The sequence below is a fragment of the Poecile atricapillus genome, chromosome Z (assembly GCF_030490865.1).
Source record: "Poecile atricapillus isolate bPoeAtr1 chromosome Z, bPoeAtr1.hap1, whole genome shotgun sequence".
Lineage (NCBI taxonomy): Eukaryota > Metazoa > Chordata > Aves > Passeriformes > Paridae > Poecile > Poecile atricapillus.
In genome coordinates, this window is record NC_081289.1 from 137,053,044 (window position 1) to 137,071,830 (window position 18,787).

Sequence of the window (18,787 nt, forward strand, 5' to 3'; positions counted from 1 at the left end):
GAAGTTTTTCCAGATGCTCTCTGAACCACCACGGCTTGTATTACTGTGCCCATCAAATGGCTATGGTTGAGGCTCTGCCCCATGAGAAGAGCAATAGGAGCAGCCTCACCCCACCAGACTGCTAAAAAGGACTTTTATGTCCTTAATCCTGCTTCTGGAGTGAGAACATGTTTCAAAAATCAGGGGAGGTTGCTAAGGGACAGTGTGCTCAGCAGGGACATCGCTCAAAAACCCTCAGCACTCAAAAGCAGGAGGTAAATAAGTTGGGATATTATTAATCCTTCACTGCCCACACAATAAACAGAAATGTATTATTCTTGTCAGGGACAAAGGAGACCATATTTCCCCCCAGCCAAGGAGCTGAACCAGCAAATTTTTTTTTATTCAGCTCCACGGTGGGTTCAGCTTCAACTGAAGTTGTTCCAGTTGAGTTCCTGCTCAGGCCAATAAAGGTTCATTAACTATTTTTTAACTGTGGACTCATTTCAGCCAGTTCACACTGGAAAACACAGCCTGTGGAAGCAGCTGTGTGATGGAGACTGAGGCTTTTTCAGCCCATCCCTGGTTTCCATGGCTTCTGCTGTCTTCCTGGTTGGACTCCAGAGATTCTTGCCAGGTCAGCAGAGATGACATGCAGGGTCAAAACGCAGAAAAGTTAAATTTTGCCCTGGAATTCTGTAGGAAACCTGCACTGTGAAGGACAAGCAGACATGTGGAGGGGCTGAGCTTCCTGGGTTCTTCCTGAAACCAGCACCTGCACACATGAAGTTTGAGACAGCAGCTCCTAAAACACCAGGAACACTGGAGGATTGCATGTTCCTGTCATTACACTCAGAAATTAAAATGTTCCATACGTTAAATACCCTTTAGTGGCCCACGAGCTGAATCTGGGACAGCCAGGGGTTATTTAGCTAGAAATCTCCTAGGTTTCTGATTTTTCTGAGGCCCCAGGAGGAGATGAGGTCCTGTGCTGGCAGCTTCTCCACGACCACAAAGCTGTCCATAGGACGCTGAGCTGCCATTTCTCCCTGCAGAGAGGCACATGCAGGGTGCAGCTGTCTGTCCTGCTTATGGCTATTCCATGACAGCACCTCCGAAAATAATGCCCCAGGATCAGCAGCAAGGCAAGGGGAGCGCTGGGACTAGGCAGCCAGTGTGCTGCAGGTTCACATCCAGCTCACTGCATGCTAACACAGTCAGAAGACAAGATCTTGGTTATATTTATCATTTGACGATACTGGTCCCCACTATTTTTAGAGTGGTGTTGCAGCTGCAGCTGAGAAGCGAGGTGACTCGATTGGGGGACTGATCTTTACCAAGCTTCATCCAAAACTGGTGAAGTCAAAGCATCTCTTCCCTGACCTGAATGACCCGTGGTCAGGCTGGTGAGCTGTGGGCTGCTTCCCCTCGGGGCACTGGGTCCCCACAGGCGGATGGCCGTGCCCAGGTGCCCCACGGCTGCTGTGTGTTTCAGTATTTCTGAGCAGCCATATCCCGGGGAGCGGCTGTCCCTCGGGTCCAGCACCCATGGTGGGCTCTGGCACAGGCCGGTATCTGTGGGTGGATGGCAGACCCGGCCTGAGGGGCACCGGCAGCACCTGGGGAGTGGGGAACAGCAGGGTGACCCCTCAGAACGTGAGGCAAGGGACCCTGCGGGGGTCTCACCTCGGGGAGGCCATGCCCATGGGGCCAGGGAGGGCTGTTTCTGGGGCAGCATGGGGCTGGGCGTGTGGTTGGGACACGCTGTGCCCGTGTGTGTGTGCGGGGAGTGGAACACGCCGTGGAGTCGGGGGCACCTAGGGGGGTGGGACGCGCTAAGGATGAGACGTGGGGTGGGACATATCGTGCCCCTGGGGCCATGCCGTGCCCGTGGGGTGGGACACACTGTTCTCGTGGGGCCGTGCCCGTGGGTGGGACATGCCGTGCCCGTGGGTGGGACATGCCGTGCCCGTGGGGCCGTATTCCAGCCCCGCCGCGGACCGGGGGTCTTCCCTCAGCCCACAGGGTCAGGGGGCCGTAGTCCCGCCCCGCGCTGTGCCAGGCCCCGCCCCCACAGCGGCCGCCGGCCAATGAGAAGCCGCCCCGCCTGGGTCCGCCCCTTCCCCGCTGTCATCACACACCCGCACGTGGAGGGGGCGGGTCGTAGGCGGGGTCCAGTCCCTGTGATTCACCGGCCATTGGCCGCACGGGCCCGCGGCTCGCCCCGCCCCGCGCCCTGCCCCGCCCAGAACACCAATCAGCGCGCGGGAGGCGGGCGCGGGGGGCGTGTCCCCAGCGGTACCCGGAAGGAGCGGAGGAGCCGCGCACAGTCGGGGCCGCGGCAGCAGCGGCGGAGGGGGCGCTGGTGGGTCCAGCGGGGCCGCGGCGGGCAGGGCCGGGGGGCGCGGGGCACGACCGGGCTCCGGCGGGGACGAGCCGCCCGTGCGGAGTGCGAGGGGGTTCGTGCGCCTCATCTCCGCTGCCATCCCCCATTTCCAGAAGGTTCGGGGGGGGGGGCCGTTGGGACCGGGGGCCCAGACCACAGGGGCGAGCGGGAGCTGGGGGAGGCGCGACCAGGAGGAGCCGTGATCGGGTAGTAAGGGGGAGGCCGTAAACGGAATGGGGGACTATGAGCGAGGGGGGATCGTGATCGAGATGGGGGCCTCTGAGCTGGGGAGATCATGACCGGGATGGGGGTCTGTGGGTTTGGGGCATGGTGACCGGGGTAGGGAACTGTAGCCGGGGCACTCGGGCCGGTAAGGGGGCTGTTATCGTCGGAGGCTGTGGCAGGAGGTGCTGGGGCGAGGGGGGTCAGGCGGCGGTATGACCGCAGAGCGACTTTGGGGGGGAGATGCCCGGGGGAACTGAGGCTTCGGGAGGGCTGTCTGTCAGAGGCAGGTATGGGGGGAGGCGGGAGGGACCGAAACGGGGTGCAGGCTGTGCTGCGGTGTGTCCCCGATCCTGACTCCCAATTCCCTGGCAGCTCAGGGAGGCTGCGCTGCCCCTGGTCTCGCCCACCAGGGCCACGTCCTCTGCTCTGTGACATGGGCAGGAACAGCCTGTCCGCGGCTCTGCCCGCACGGTGGGGCTTTCTCCTCCTCCTCCTCCTCCTCCTCCTCCTCTTCTTCCTCCCGCAGGCATCAGTTCCCACCCAGCTGGGACGTGGTGGGTTGTCCCCCGGGATGCCGGCGGCGGTGGGGCCGGGTCCCCCCGGGGGCGCGGGAGGCGCTGCTCGGGCGGCACCTGCCCCAGGGGTCCCTCCCCAGGCCCCGGCGTGGGGGTGCGGGGTGGGCGCCGGGGCGGATGTGAACCCCGGCATCCGCCGCCCTCTGGTGACAGCCAGCCGCGGGCGGAAGGGCCCGTCGGGGACAGTCACCCACCCGAAACCAGCAGCTGCCGACCTAGCAAGGTTTTCAAGCGGTTTGCGGGTTTTATACAGAAATCACGCAGGCGGTGTGCTGTTGGCAGCTCGGGTGTCATGTTTGGAAAGGTGGCCTGTTAGGTAAGGAAGAGGGAATGGCTGCGTGGTGGGTGCTGAGGAGGTGGGCTTGCTCACAACCCACCCGTGAACGTGATCCATCAGTACGAGGGGCAGACACTTTCCTCGGGGGTTTCCACACTCCTTTTATTATTTTTCTTTGAAGGAAGGAGTGCGGAATTTGCAGCTGCTGTGGAAAGTGTATGGTAGAGGAATGTTGTGCTCTAAATTTAAATTTTAAAAGTAATTTCCACTCATTGCCTTTTAAAAAACATCAGACAAGCAGAGGTCTGCTTACAGACTTGCCCTCTCCCTGAATCGTGTTCATTGGCATCAGCAAAGAGGGGAAGTTGGGAAATTGTGGAGAGTGTAGCAGGCTTGAACCCTGACACGAAGCAGTGTCTTGGCAAGCTTGGTAACACGAGGAGGTGAACAAGGTCCGGCAAGTTACACAGAAGAAAACTCCCAGTGTTATAGTGCTAGAGTTACTTTTGGCAGGGCTGGGCTTTAGGTTGAGGACAAGGAGAATGAAGTCATCCTGTAAAGCCTCGTCACCGCCTTGTTTCACAGCAGCAATTCCCATAGTGCGGGTCTCTGCGTGAGTAAGTGAGTGGCGGGGCCCTGATGGGGACTCTGCAGGTCCCAGCATGCAGTCCCTGCACTAGGGCAGGGCATTGGTGGGAGTTGGCAGGGCTGAGGGGTTTGGACACGGTTGGTTCAGAGGGACGCTGCTGCCACAGTGTTTGTTGCCTGGGAGTCAACACTTGCCCTGGCCTGACCTTCAGCCCCTGCTCCCATAACATCTAATTGTAACACTGGGTTCCTGCTGACTTTGGTGGGGCCTTCCCATGTAGCTTGGGGTGGTCAGGACAGCCCTGGAGGAGCCCTGGACAGCAGAGCCCTGCTGTCACTGCAGATGTACAGCTGTGGCCCTTGGTGAGCTGGGCTTGTGGACCAAGGTCCAGCCATACTTGGAGCAGTGCTGGGGCTGTTCCAGCTGTGCTACTCACTCATCTTGTTTCTCTTCCTCATGTGAGAGGTTTCTTACCACTGAAAGAAGGATAGCTGGTGGGGTCACTCTGCACTGTGAGAACTCTGCTATTCAGAGGCACCGCTGGGGACCTCTCTTACTTCCCTGCTTTTGCAGCAAGTTGTGCAGAGCAGTTCTCCATGCTCTATTTTTCATGTCTGCCCTCTCCAGAAGTGGCCTTTAGGGAATTGTAGGTAATTTAAATTTTATTGATGGGGCTGCTCTTTCACTCCTGTTGGCTTATTCCAAATTGGATGAAGGCCGCAGCCCCTACACCCTCCCTCATCTGGTGCTGAGCTTTCTCAACCCCTCTGCCCTTGGCTCTCTTCTCTCTCTGAGCCTGCAGAGCAGGAGGAGGAAGTTCCCTCCCTATGTTCAAGGGACCTCTGAGGGCAGAGAAGCACATCTTTGCCCCTGGTCTTCCTCCTTGCTGTCTGCTACAGGCTGCTTTCCCAAGCATGTTTCTGCATGACTGTGCTGAGTAAGTACCAGAGGCCAGAGATACCCAAACTTTGCTCTCTGAGTCTGAGGGTGATTGAAGGGGATGTTTATTGATCTGAGTCTTCAAAGTCAAAGCCTCTTGGCTCTTTCCAAGTCCTTTACATGTTCTTACTGCTCTGGGCCTGCCTGTGTTTGTCCTCTGATAGATCTGGTTGGCACCATCGTGTGTTGTGTGGAAATGCACCGTGCCTGGGGGCCAGGACACTTCCTGATGCAGAACGAGAAAACCTGTTGTTGGGAGGTATGTGACCACAGACGTGAAAGGAGAAAGTGAAGACATATGGTTAGAAAAGTGGTGTCCTCAGCATGCTGTCAATGGAGCTCTAATCAAATTATCAGAGGCTTTGGTAGCTGGAGGAATTAATGAGTCGGGTTTGAAACAGGACAGGTGTGAAGGGCAGCATGGGAGAAATCCTGAAAGGAGATATTTGTATGCTAGCAGATGGTTTGTTGCAGGTTACTTAGTGATATTGTTGCAGGTTACTTTGTGAGAGTCTTCTGTGAGAGGCTTTTGCCTGATGGCTCTCCATGTTGCGTAATTCCCACGGACCCCCTTCCTCTAGGGAGCTGTGTGAGTCTCTGTGTCCTGGGTACTGTGTTTCTGATCCTTCCTTCTGTCTGCAGCACCTGGCACCTCTGCTTTCTGGAGCCTATCTTCTGACCAGCTCGGTTCCTTTGTTCCTCCATTTTGCTTTTACTCATGAGCAAATGAGCCAGGTGAATATAACATCCAGAGAGCTTGGTCTCACCAAGTTTGAGGTCTGCTTTAAAATTTTTTTTCTTTGACAGGGAATTGTCTCTATTCATCATCCCTTTGGCTTTGCCCCTCTCTTTCACAGTCTCCCTTGCTTGGCCTGTGAGTGCCCAGCTGCCAATTGACATGTTTTTCCCTGTTTCCATCTGCATCTTCAGCTGGTTGTGAATCCTGAGTGAAGAGCAGCTGGGATCACATGCTCTGCATTTCAGAGAGCTTCTTCAGGACTGGCCAGTGGTTTGCAGTCATACTTGCCCATGGCCTGGACTAGCCCCCAGCTAAGCAGCATGATGGTAGAACAGTACTTGGATGGGAAACCTTCAAAGGAGTCCTGTGTGCTGCAAAATGGGAAGTTAGTGATTCAGCTGGAAGTGCTTTTTAGTAACTAATCCATGTCCCGGGCCAGGGCTGATGTCAACCCTGAGATTCTTGTTGGAAGTGAACAAAGATGCAAAGCTCTTTATGCAAGAGCTGAGGTGGTAATCCAGATCTCCTGGCCTCAGTCCATTTGGGGTAATTGCATTCTTCCTGGGTAGTTTTTTCAACCCATCCCTGTCAGATATATTGCCATCGCTTCCTGTGCTGCTGCAGTATGTGGGTGGCAGTACTTCAGCCATGTCCAAAGCAATTCTTGTCACTGCTCAGGCTTAGTGCCTTTTGAGCCATCACTGAAAGACAGTATGCTAGAGCAGGGACTTGGTGGAGGGTTCTCAATATATGTATATTTACATATACACGTGCTGCATTTACTGGGGCTTGTTCTGCTTATAAGCTCTCCAGAGCAATAGCCCTTGTGCCTAGCTGGTACAGTTTCTAGGTGGGACTTCTCCTGGGATGCCAGTGCAGGTGTCATTAAGCAGAAACTTTCTGGGTGCCCTCAGGACTGTTTTAAGGGCTGAAGCCCCAGGAGAGTAGTGTGGCCATGCCTACCTGCACCAGGATGTGAAGACTGTGCTTCTGGGGCACTGGCAGCCTGTCTGCTCACAGTGCTCTGCTCCCCAGCACAGCAGCTCTGGTCACAGCTGGACTGTGCTGTGGTGGTGCTGCAGGATGGTTGCCTGTGTGGATGGTCAGGCTGGGGAGCAAGGTCTGCCTCACAGCAGCTTTTGCCCACCATGCCTGCAGCGAGGGGAAGGTCAGACCTTATCCTGGGGAGGCTGATACCATCCTGGTTTTCAGGAGCTGCTATGTACGAGGACCTAGCCCCACAAAGTGTGATCTCCAGTGGTCTGCAATTAAAGCACTGGGAGCCTGGGGAGGAGACTTAAACAACATCTTTGTGATGGTGTTGGCAGGCTTCTCGGAGATTTCTATTAAGCAATTGTCGTTTTCTCCCTTCCCTGTAGCCTGGGAAACGCTGCGGCATTGGATTTGTCTTGGTCTGTTTGGGTTGTTGGGAGGGGTGTCTCTCCAGCAGTGGAGTTTGTCCCTCCCTTCCCCAGCTCTGTGTCTCCATGGGGTGGCTTAGCAGGTGGCCTGTGGGGACCACAGCCAACGCCTGTTCTTGCAGATAAACCATATGCCAGTGCACCCACTCGAGTACAGCAAAGCCTGTGTGGTGGAGAAACCTACAGCTGTGTGGGTGGACAAGAACAAAGCCAAAGGCACAGAAAGGCCTTTATTTCCCACTGAAATCTGGGATGGGAGCTCATGGATGTGACCTTAGCAGCTCTCTCTGGAGAACCAACTGGAGTCATGGAATTGGGGGTAGCTGGAACCCAAGAGAGAGTCAGCGCTGCAGCTGGAGGAGCAGCCTCAGCACTGATAAAAGATGTGGTGGGGTCTTTGAGCTGGTGGAGTGCTTGGGGCCTCTCACTTCTGTGCATGGGCCATGAACTCACTTGGCTTGGATGAGCAGTTACAGCCCACACAGTGTTCCAGCAGAATCTGTATGTGTGGACTTGTCTTTCCAGGTGACCCAAGACAGCCAGAACAAGCAACCTCAAGGCCACACTGCAAGGGCTGATGGCTGAGAGCTGCCTTTTCTGTCTGCTTCAGCCCTGCACTGAGGTTAGCAACTTTTGAACATCACTGACTTCCCTCCCCTCATAAGGGCTGTGTGAAAAAACAGGGAACTCTGTGCTCTTTTCCCCTTGGCTCACAGGGATAACTCCATACAGTAGAGGGCACCCAGGTGAGGATCTCCCACAGCCAACGTTTTTTGTGTGCTCCTGTATCCCACCTGGCTGTCAGCGTGGCAAAGGGAAGCTGTCTGTGTGGAACCAGTGCTGCTAAGACTGTTGAACCCTGCACACAGTTGTCAGGAGCTGAAGGATGGTGTGTTCTAAACCCTTGGCAACTTGCAGTCTATGCTGTTTGCCACACTTGTCCTTCTGCATGCCAGCAGGATTGAATTGGCATTTTCCAGCATTTTCCAGCTGCAGGTTCCTGGTGTCCTTCACCTGAACCCAGCTGAGACTTTACCCAGAGCTTGTGGCAGATGTAATTGTGTTTTCTGTTAGAAGCATTTGGCTTTTCCCTGCATTTTCCCAGAATTTTGTAGCTTAGCTTTGGTGTGTGAGGCTCAGAGGAAGTGTTTCAGGAGGACCAGCAGTTTTTGTATTTTCACTGGCAATACCTGCTCTGAGGTAACCAGCCTTGGAGCAGCCTGAGATGGCTGGGGGTTTCTTGCCCAGTCCATGGATGCTTGTGTGCCTGCCTAGAATCCAGCAGTGCTTGCCCCACCTGCACGGTGTGCTCTCACCTGGGAGGGAGCCCTCATGAGGACTGTGCTTATGGCAGGCCAAGCTGAACCCTTCTCTTACTCCAGAGCTCGGGTGTGATTTGGCCAGGAGAGATTATATGGGGAAGACATAGTTTAGCATGCATGGCTGCCCAGGCTCTGCAGCTCTTCCTTTGAAGTGGCTGCCAGGGAAGTTGGTACCAGTCCAGAGGCAGCTGGAAACTGGGCCTCAAGCCATCTCATCCTTCAGCCTGGTGCTGAAGTGGTACCCACAGTGGGTGAGGCAGGGATAGATTTACCTGTGAAGGTGAAAGGAAGGAAGGAAAAATTCCTTGGCTCATGCCAATGTTCTGTGCTGCAGATTACCAATCAGCAGTCAATGCAGGGACAGCAGAGCAGCCCCTTTATCCAGCTGGATTGTGGCATTCACTAATACCTGTTCCCTGATGGGATTTTATATCTCTTTAGTGATGAGAGACATGGCAAAGACCAGAGAAAAGGTTTGCTCTCAGTTCTGCTTTAGCTGCTTGTAGATCCCTGTCCTCTAAGTTCACAGCATCCTCGCAGGGCTCCCCGGCATTTTAACACAGGGCTCACAAGAGAATCATCAAAAGGCTTGGTTTGGAAGGGACCATGAAGATCACATTCCAACCCTCTTGCTATGGGCCAGGGGAGCCACACACTATCCCAGGTTGCTCAGGGCCCCATCCAGCCTGTCCTTGAACTCTGCCAGGGATGGGGCATCCACAGCTCCACTGTGCAACCTGTGCCAGTGGATCACACCCCTCTGGGATAGTACTGGATCCACTTTTCTCCCACCTCTCCTTGCTAGCTAAATAGCTTTGTATCTTCATGGACAGCAAATCTCCCATTTATGTATAAAGCAGCAGCTTTTCCTGTTGCTTGGCCACAGCATGAAGCTGTTCTCTGGTTTGTATATCACCTTACTCAGGTGATAGCAGTGAGGTTATATCTGGGCTGAATTAGAAATTTTGGCTCTGTTTAGTGCAGCTGGTGGTAGTCTGGAAACTGATACAGCTTGCAGACCCGTGGACAGTATTGCAGAGCCTCTCTCTTGGAAATGGTATTTCCCTGTCTGGGAAACCTAACAACTGGGCAAAGTGGAGTTTATGTCTTCAACAGAAAGCAGCCAGCCTAATGTCCTCCAGCCTTCTCTTGGTGTGTGTAGGCTGCCCTTACTCCAGAGTCTGACCAGCTAATGCAGCACTAGGTCGTCTTTCCACTGAAAACCACAAGAAAATGCTGCCTCCTCCTTCAGAACTGGGACTCTGGGTTCCATGTGGTTATTGGCACTGGAGTTATGCAAGGAATCCCCTATTTACCCTACCATCTCTGTTGCAAATAGATTGGGCATTCAAAGATCCATCCTGTTCATGGGAGTGCTGGGACAGCTGGATCCTTGCTCAGTTCTTGCTGCTCCCAAGAATGGAGCAGAGGATCATCTGCTGAGGCTATTTTAGGTTTCTGAATACTGCCAGTGTCCCTCTGAGCTCCTATTTGTGTGCAATCCTACGGCTTCCTGCTAAGATCTGTGTGAGAATCCTGTATCCTCAAGTGTGAAGGTTTTGCTTGGGCACAGTGTCCTCCCAGGGATTAGTAAGAACTTTGAATCCCTCACTTACCTCAATATCTAAGCCATATCAGCTGTATCTATCACCTTTATTTCTAACCTTTAGCTCCAAACATCCCTTGGACCTTGCTTTGCAGATGCCCATGTGTTGCCTGGCGGGAAGCAGGCTGCAGCTTTCCAATCTTTTCCTGCCAAACATGCAGCATCCTTCCTGTTTGCAGCAGTTGATTCCTGTTGTCTCAGATGGGAGCTTGCATTGCTGAAAACAGTCTTCTGCAAAACCTCCAGGTATGGAAACACACCAAAGCCCACAGCTGAGTGAGATGAGGTCCTGGCTCTGGCCATCTCTGTATGGCTGGATGGCTACTTGCCATCTGCCACCACCATCCTCCAGCCCTCCAGTGTGGCACAGGGTGAGGCCTCCTGGCCTCTCCCTTCTTGGTACACCCTAAATTTTTGGCTTCCCTGCACATTTTGGTTTCCACCTGCTCAGGTAATTTTTCAGCAGCGCTGAGCATTGCTAAGTTTCGTGTTGAGGCAAGATATGGCTCTGCAGTTTTGGCCCATCTTTATTTTTAGCTGTGTAAGGCATGGTTGATGGTATCAGAAGGAAGTTACAGGGCCTCCGGAGCTCCATGACTCATCTTGGATCAGGACTGAGGCTTTGCTAGCTTCTGCTATAACCCTCAAGTGATGTAACTGGTTGTGGGAAAGAGCAGAACAGAGAGAGAAGCAGAGCTTTTAGAAGTTGAGGTGGGGGTTTTTTTGTTTGGTTGGTTTCTTTTGTTTTTGTTTTTTTTTTGTTTTGCTTGTCTGCAAAGTTGCTGAATTTAAATGCTGAAGAATATTGACAGGTATCACTCCTGAGTGTGGTTAGGAGGGTCCTTTGTTTTTTCCCTTGTGTCTTGTGTGAGAGAGATGAAAAGGAGAGGAACTCTGCTTACCACCCAGGCTAGGTAACTGTTTAGTGGCATGTAGCAATGATAGGGAGGAGTTTTTAGGGCAAGAAACAAAGCAGGATCCTGTCTCTGATTCAAGCCACAGTGAGGTTTGGTGCAGCATTACAGATCTGCCTGAAGTGGAAACTGTCTGGAACTGGAAAGCAGAGGCTTAGGAGGTGCCTGCCAGCATGCAGCAAGAAGAGTCTGAGACCCCCATTCCCATCAGATCTGGTACTACTGCAATGTAGAAAGAGCTGCTGGGGCTTTCTGACCTGCAGGCAGCTGTGTTGGGCTGGACTGAACAGGGGCTGCATGTCCCTGCCATGGAGCAGGGCCTGTGGGGCAGGTGAGGATGTTGAAGCATCCCTGCCTGCCACAGCACAATGGAGATGCAGTTAAAAAGGCCTCTATTCCCCAAATCTGTAAGCGTGGCTCTCTTGTGAATATTCTTCCTTGAGAATAGATATGGTGGGGTGTTATTCACCTAGGTCCAGAGTAGGGTCCTTGTCCCTGAGGTGGGCAGGGATGAGGCTTGTGGGAGTGGGCTTCCACCTCTGCCCCCTTTCCTTCCTTGGTAAAGGTTCTGCCTTTTAGGGGTATGTTGAGGCTTTGGGATGTTTTATGTGTGCGGCAGCAGGGAGAGGACAAGCAAGGGGGAACAGAGATAGGGGAGCATGCTGGAGGGCATTGCTATGGCAACTTGTCACTGACAAGGCAGAAGAGCAGTTGGGCGAATGTGCAAGGTGCCATAGCCATGAGTGCAGCCCAGTCCCAGCTGTGCCATGGGCTTGGCATCCCTGGACTCCTGTCTGACAATTTGGCATCTGGAGCTGTTCTCCTCTGGTAGCAGCCTCAGGATGAGTGTCCAAAAGTGTTTTTTCCATCTTTTCCCCCTTGCTACAATGTGGGCAGGCAGCTCCTCTTTACAGACCTGTTTGATTTGAAGGCCTGAGCTGCCGAGCAGGCCTGGCCAGGAGCAAACCAGTCTCTTGATCCCTCTCACTGTACCATGGGAGAAAGCAAGTCATTCCACTGCCCTTGCTTATCCTCAGTTAATCAATTTAAGTGGCTCCAGCCACGACTGCACCTTCCCAGGATGCCTGGCCCTGTGCTGTGCTGTTCCATGCACCTTGCACAGCCAGTTTGCTTTGCTCCAGGGTATCTGGACTTCGAGGGAGAGCAGATGCTCTTGTGACCCCTCTCATATGGTCTGAGACCATCCTCTGGGGCAGGTAAAGAAGAAGTTAAACATTTTTGAAGCTGTCTTTGGGTAGAGCCCTTACCAGATACTGGTAAGAAAGCTGGCTTCTATTGGTGAAGGGGAAATCATGCACTCACCAGCAGAAGGAATGGGTCAGGAAGCCATCTCCAGCCTGGCCATAATGTGAGTGTGACTGAGACCTGACCTGTCATCCATGATATGCCTAAAGGCCTGGATGTAAGCCAGGAAAAAGGACCTGCTGGCAGCAAGCATAGCTTGCTCGTGTCAACATGGATGGCTGTGTGAGCTGTAAACCTCTCTCATTACACCTCTCAAAGGTCACTGCTGGCAGCAAGCTACAATGCCCTGCCCACAGCTCTGTGCTCTGTGCCCAGAATGAGAGGAGAACAATGTTCTTGGAGATGTATGGAGGTTAGTTGTGTGGGCTTGCCATGGGGTGCCACATGTTGCTCTAGTGCCTGTGGCCAGATTCTGTCTGGGACTAGGATGTTCAGTCAAAAATGGATGGGAAAGGATGCCTGTCTGTGAGCTACCCAAATAGCTCTGCACTCATAAATGTCATAATCCTTGCCTGAGCTGTGACTCCTCCTTTCCAGGGTACAAGGCCTCATGTATTTCATGAAAAACATTTCACCCTTTCCAGAATGCCCTAGTGTCCTTCTGTGATGTAGGGTTACTGTGAGATCTGCAAGGACTCCCCATTTCTGTTCAGTTCTGCAGTTTCAGTCATCTTAAAACTCCCTAATAGTCTAGACTGTTTGCACAATGTTCCCTGGACTCCAGACCCGGGTGTTCCCAAGGGAGAGCAAACAAGGAGGTGGAAGCTGGAATATGGAGGCTCTGGGAAAAGCTGCCTGTGGCAGACAGCTGTCTGCTTCCTTCCTCTCACTTCCAACAGGTTCCTTCCGCTTTCAGAGATGAACAGCTTGCTCTGCACTGGGAGCTGGAGCTCTCTTCCCATGGAGGAATCTGGGATGCTGGTACCTGACACTGAAGGCAGTTTCGGGTCAGCAGCTTAAGCACTCTTTTCCATATATGTGACCTTCAGCACTTGGTGCGAGAGCTGGTGTTACATTATATTATGGGTGCAGGTGATGGCAGAGCATGGTAAAAGTCAATTGAGCCACCTTGTAGTTCCTCCTGATCCCACTTTCACAGCCAGTGGTTTCTCATCTTTCTCCTGGACCGAGGCCCCAAAATGTGCTATGAAATACGGAGCGATGCAGCAGAGGAGGCTCTGGGTCATATGTGTGTGTTGGGATGGGAATTGCCATCTTCTAGGGCAGAGAATGTTTTATCCTTTGTAAAACACCTTGCCTGCCAAGATTGCTGCTCAAGGCTCAATCTCTGGGGTGCTGTGACCCCCTGAGTCACAACCATGTCATCTTTGAAGTGCTGCCCCCTCTTTTTCTGTCTTACCTGTTCATACTGCACAGTTTTAAGCACAAAGAATCAAAAAAGCCCAAAGGTAGTGGGATCATATACTCTGCTGCCGATGTGGGGAGGAGTTAAGATAGACAGTGCTGGAATAAACATTTAGGGAGAGGCAGCCAAAAGAGATTTTCTCCTGGTTGAGCCATGGTGTTGAAGCTGGGAGAGTACTGTGTGGGTTACTTGCTACTTTGCTTTGCCTCTGCCATTGTCTGAGGTAAGTCCAGGACATGCATGCCTACCTGTAATCAGGCAGGGACATCGTCCTAAGCAGTGTCACTCTGAAAAATTGGACAATGCTCTGTGGGACATCAGGACCAACCTGAATGCTGCTGCTGTGGGAAGAGTGGTAGGGATTTCAGCAGAGAGGTGATAGATCAGTGGGACCAAGTGGAAACTTTGACTCCATGGGTGTTTCTACCTGCATTCCTTAAATTATGAGAAGGTAGCTTAGTCGATCTGTGCTGTACAGATTGTCTGGAAGATGTATGAGGAATGGTTTGCAAGAGCCAACTCAGCTCCAGCCAGGCCAGGAGAAAATGCCTGGATGCCATGTACCAGGGTTTGCTTATTGCCAGTCAGCGCTGCTGGAGCTGTCAGGCCAGCACTCTCACTCAGCCCTTTCTATACTAGTGTTTGCATTGCTGATGAGATTAGCATAGCTGGGCCAGCAGTGGACAAAGGGCGTAATTCTCAAGATCCTCTCTGCTGTGGCTGCCAGCAAAATAAAGCAGTTATGGCATCAAGTAGAGAGCCTGAGCTTTGCTTTCAATTAATCTTTTAACAGCAGCAAAAGCTAAAAATATAAGCAGTTTTTGAGGAGCTAGAATATTCTCAGGCTTTTCATCTAGGTCTGGTCTGCTGACCTCTTTCCTAGGCTGATAGTCTGGGATCTTAAGGTATTTGCAATGATCTGTTCTGACCATGTGATAGATCTGGAGAGAGAGAACAGGAAAATTTGTGGCATCAGTCTTCCACCGTGAAAGTGCTCCTCTTGCTGCTGTGCCTGTTCCTTGTAACCAAAGGCTGTTTTGTGTCTTAAGATTTGTTGAGGAAAGAGACAGCTCTTCTCTTTCTTCTGTGCAGCAATTTCCCTGGCAGCTCAGTAGGAATGATTTATTACAGATTTCAGCTGTTTAATTCTGTTTCCCTACAATATGACAGAGTTGGAGTAACTGAGCAAAATGCAGTGATGTTTCCGGAGGAAGGCTGCTATCAGAGGCCACCCCTGTAGCAGAGGCTGCAAGCAAGGAGGAACAGTTTACCAGGAAATGCCTGTGTTCGTGTACTGGGCACTTTTGGGAAGGAACAGGCATCTCACCCTTAAAAGCTTCCTCCCTACAGGACTCCAGACATTGCTGATGAAGCTGTTTGAGCAGCAGTGAGAATGCTGCCCTCCAGAGCCTGGGAAAGGTCTGACCAAAGTGGTGATCTGGCAAATTCTGTCCTTAAGTGAACCTTCAAGTGCTATTTTTGGAGTGTAGGTTTTCTCTTTTTTTTTTTTTTTTTTTTTTTGGTTTGTGGGTTGGGGGTTTTTAATTACATTTTGGTGGTGGTTTGGGCTTTTTTTGGTACTGGAAAGAAGAGGTATAGTTTGTGCCAATCCCTGTAAGGCAAGAGAGAATTTCCTTTGGAGTGAGCTGGCCTGAAACTCGATACGTCTCTGATGTGTGTTAACAGAGAAATGAAAAGATAGTACCATAAAGTGATAGGGGATAATGAATTTCATCTAGTATTATGTTGTCCTGGGAGATAGAGCTGGGACAAGGGTATTGCAATAATGTTATGCTTTACATAACAATAACAGCAAATACCACCTTAACACACTTCCCCGGGGAGGGTTGAAAGGGTCAATTTTCAGAGAGTCCCCAGGAAGGTGGAGCGAGGCAATCAAGAAAACAGAAGCCTGGGAAAAGATGCCAGGAGACTTACAGATGAGCAGTGTGTAATAGCTGTGCATTTTTTGCAACTTGAGTTCGGTTTTCCTATTCTTTTTCCCAGCTGAACTGAGCAATGCTGGGCTCTTAAACTCACTGCAATCTTGAGAAACATACTCAAGAAATCATGGCTTTAATAACATTCATGAGATGTCTGACCCAGAGCATGAACGAACAAATCTTTAACTTATCTGTCTGCAAGGCAGATAGATGGGTGGTGGTTTGTTACTGCACCAATCTTAAAGAGTTCTGCTGTGGGTGAACACTGCTGTAGACCTGGTCCTGGGAAGCTTTACTGGTTAGCAGGTCCTCAAAAGCGTTTCTGTAGGTGTATGATAAAAACAGAGAGCCTGAGGTCAGTACCTGGAAACTTACCAGCCCCTAGAGCTGGACCAGAGTATCAAGTCTTTACTCAAACACATGAATCTTTTAAGGTGAAGAATGCCATGACTTGTTCTCAGTGAAGCATCCAGTCCCCTAGCAGCCTGTTGAGACCTATGGCACTCTTCTGATTTATAATGCTCTCTCTGGGTTTTAATTTTTTTTTTTTTCTGGGCTATGCTAAGTTACTGCATGTCCTGGTCCCCTCTGGTGGCAGAGAGCATGTGGGTAAGTTTGTGTAGCCCAGCAGAGCTGGGTGCAGTCCATATGGTCAGCAGCAGATCGGGGCCAACTTCTGCTTTAAGAGATGGTAATAGAGGAGATTCACAATTGGGATGGCTGCTTGATGTAGAATACGTGGGTACCTTTTAATCCCTCCCCATCACTGGGTTTCTCAGAGGTCTCAGTACCACTCTTGCTCTACTCCCATGCTGTGCCAGGGGCTGGGGGCTGCCCACCACTCTCCTTCCATGGGGCAGGGCCAGCATGCTGTGACTCAGTTTCCCTGAAGCCTGAGGAAAAGGAAAGGGGTGTGGAGCAGGACCAGAAAGGGGTGGAGGGGAAGTTACAACAGCTGGTAGGAAATGACATTTTTGGGTGCTGCAAGGTGGCCCTACCCCATCCTGTCTGCCGAGGTGGTATTTTGGGGTGCAGTAGTACAAGCGGGCTCTGTCTGCCGTGGAACTGGTGTTTCAGGATGTTGTTGGGCAGCTCTGTTCCAGCTGCAGAGCTGGCATTTTTGGCAGCCCTTGCTCCATACTGCCTTTTCCTGTGCCAGGGATCATGCTAGGAAGTGAGACCTGGCTGTACCTTCCATGTCCTCTGCATTCACATGTTCAGGGTGCAAAATTGCATGTAATACACACAGTCCTATGGCACTGCTTCCCCAGTTTGTGACTTTGGGCTGCTGGTCAGGATATCAGTCTGAGCTTATCTCGGGATAGGCAAGAATCAGCGGGCAGGCTGTGTAGTAACAGCCTGGCATCCCTTGCTGGCACTAATCTGCTCCTGATCATGGAACAATGGCTCTACCTGGGGCAGGAGCAGAGGAGTCCAGACTGAAAATGGGGGTGCCCAGTCCCAGCTGTCTCCTCCCTCATCCCTATTCCTCTGTGTAACTCCAAATCTGCATGCATGGACAACGTTTTGTAATAAACCTGCTGAACTGAGGGCAGGCAGAGCAAAACCAAGAGCCCAAACCCTGCCTGTGCTGCTGCATCAGTGTGAGGCGCAGTAGTTTGTAATGATGATGAGCATGGCCAGAGACATCCCTCCCACCCTGTTGTGTGTATTTGATGCTTCCTTTGAGCTACCAGCAGATTGTCAGTACAGCTCTTTTGTAAGTGGAAAGTAGGTCCAGCTTCCCATGGATGCTGCAAACTGCCTTGCTTCTGTAAAACTCTCTTCATTTGAGGCAGTGCCCTAAGGGTTAAGCCACAGTTGTGGGATAGGGTTTGTAACAGGAACAAAGAGGGCTTTTAAGGTCTGTGTTGGCCTAGGAATAGAGGGAATTGATTGAGCCTTTCCCAGTGTGTTGAATTACAAAGGTCATGGAGACCCTTTTGCTGGGAGGCAGCAGCCTTTGAGGTCCCTGCTGGAAGTGGGGCAGAGAGAAAAGAAATTGTGAAAGTCAGTAAGAGCAACTTAGTGGAGAGCTTTAAGAGCAGGTGAAAACTGGATCTGTATCCTGGGGTAAATAATGAACACAAGGCTGGGTACCTTCTCCCTGGGATTTTTGGGTGGTTTGGTTTTGCTCCACCTCCTTCCCCTATTGCATTTACAGCTGCCCCACACATGGCACATGAATTAGCAGCACCTCAGTGCACCAGAATTTGGGCCTCTCCAGCCTGCTCAGGGCTGGTGAAGGCAGCAGAAGGTAAGAGGTAGTGCCTGTAAGGGAGGATCTTTCCAACATGCAGAAGAGGGCAGTCTCTGGTGCCTACAGGCACATTTTGCCATGACAGAAGAGGAAGCTTCTAGCTGGTTTGCAAGCCCCTCTTCTTAATGTTGCCTTCTCAGGGTGTCACATGGGGCACAGCAGCAGAGGGTCCAGCAGAAGGAGCTAGGGAAGGGATGGATGGCAGAAACCTCTGTTTCCCTTCCTGCAGCAAGATGAAAAGTGGAAACAGGTAGTTTCCATCTTGAGCTTTGGATGGCATGAGCCATCCAGCCAACACACCCAAGAAGTGTATGGGAAAATGTGGTTTAGTCTTTAAAACTTTAAAGTGGCAGGTTAGCGGGCATTTGGCCATTCAGCCCCATCTGTTGGCACAGGCATGCTCCCTGATCTGATCTTTTATTTAAAGTAATTCCACTTCTGGTCCCTATGTTGGATCAGATCACCTTAGATGTGATTTTTGAGGCAAAGGACTGCTTGGGCTCTGCCTAGGAGATGAAAGCTGGTTCCAGGGAATATCCCATGAGGCTCTGCAGACACCACCTAAGTTAGCAGCCTAGAGGCTTCTCTACTTTTTTAAGCACTAGAAGGGCAAGACTGTGGGAAGACAGAGCTGCATGAGGAGCAGCATGTTTGGAGCTTGTTTTGGAGCTCTCAGAAACCAAAACATCTGTTCACCTTGATAGCCAGCCTTCTTGGGATCATTCTCTGTGTGTCTGTCACAGTAACCAGGAACTGTTTCAGCAGAAACATCAACTTCACAGACTCACTGCTGCTTAGCATTGACTTTGAGAAGGTCTGAATTCCTTCATCTCTTATTGCTCCAAATTCTCTCTTCTCACCCTGTCCTTTGGCATCACCTGTGCTGCAGAAGCTTGCCACTAACAAACATAAAGGTGGATAATTGGGCTGCTAGTGCCCAGTTTGCTGACCTGGAATATGCTGTTTGAAGACAGCAAGGT

The 18,787-nt window shown here is 51.7% G+C and overlaps 1 protein-coding gene across 8 annotated transcripts in view; it reads left to right on the forward strand.

Annotated features, from left to right (window-relative positions):
- Positions 1-2,281: 2,281 nt before the first annotated feature.
- Positions 2,282-18,787, forward strand: part of ATOSB (atos homolog B) — a 38,220-nt gene continuing 21,714 nt past the window's right edge. For 2 of the 8 annotated variants that reach the window (XM_058864740.1, XM_058864732.1), the window contains exons 1-2: positions 2,299-2,344; positions 5,135-5,229. The gene's annotated coding sequence lies outside the window, so the exon portion shown is untranslated. The other 6 variants (XM_058864741.1, XM_058864731.1, XM_058864734.1 and 3 more) reach the window with 5 other exon arrangements.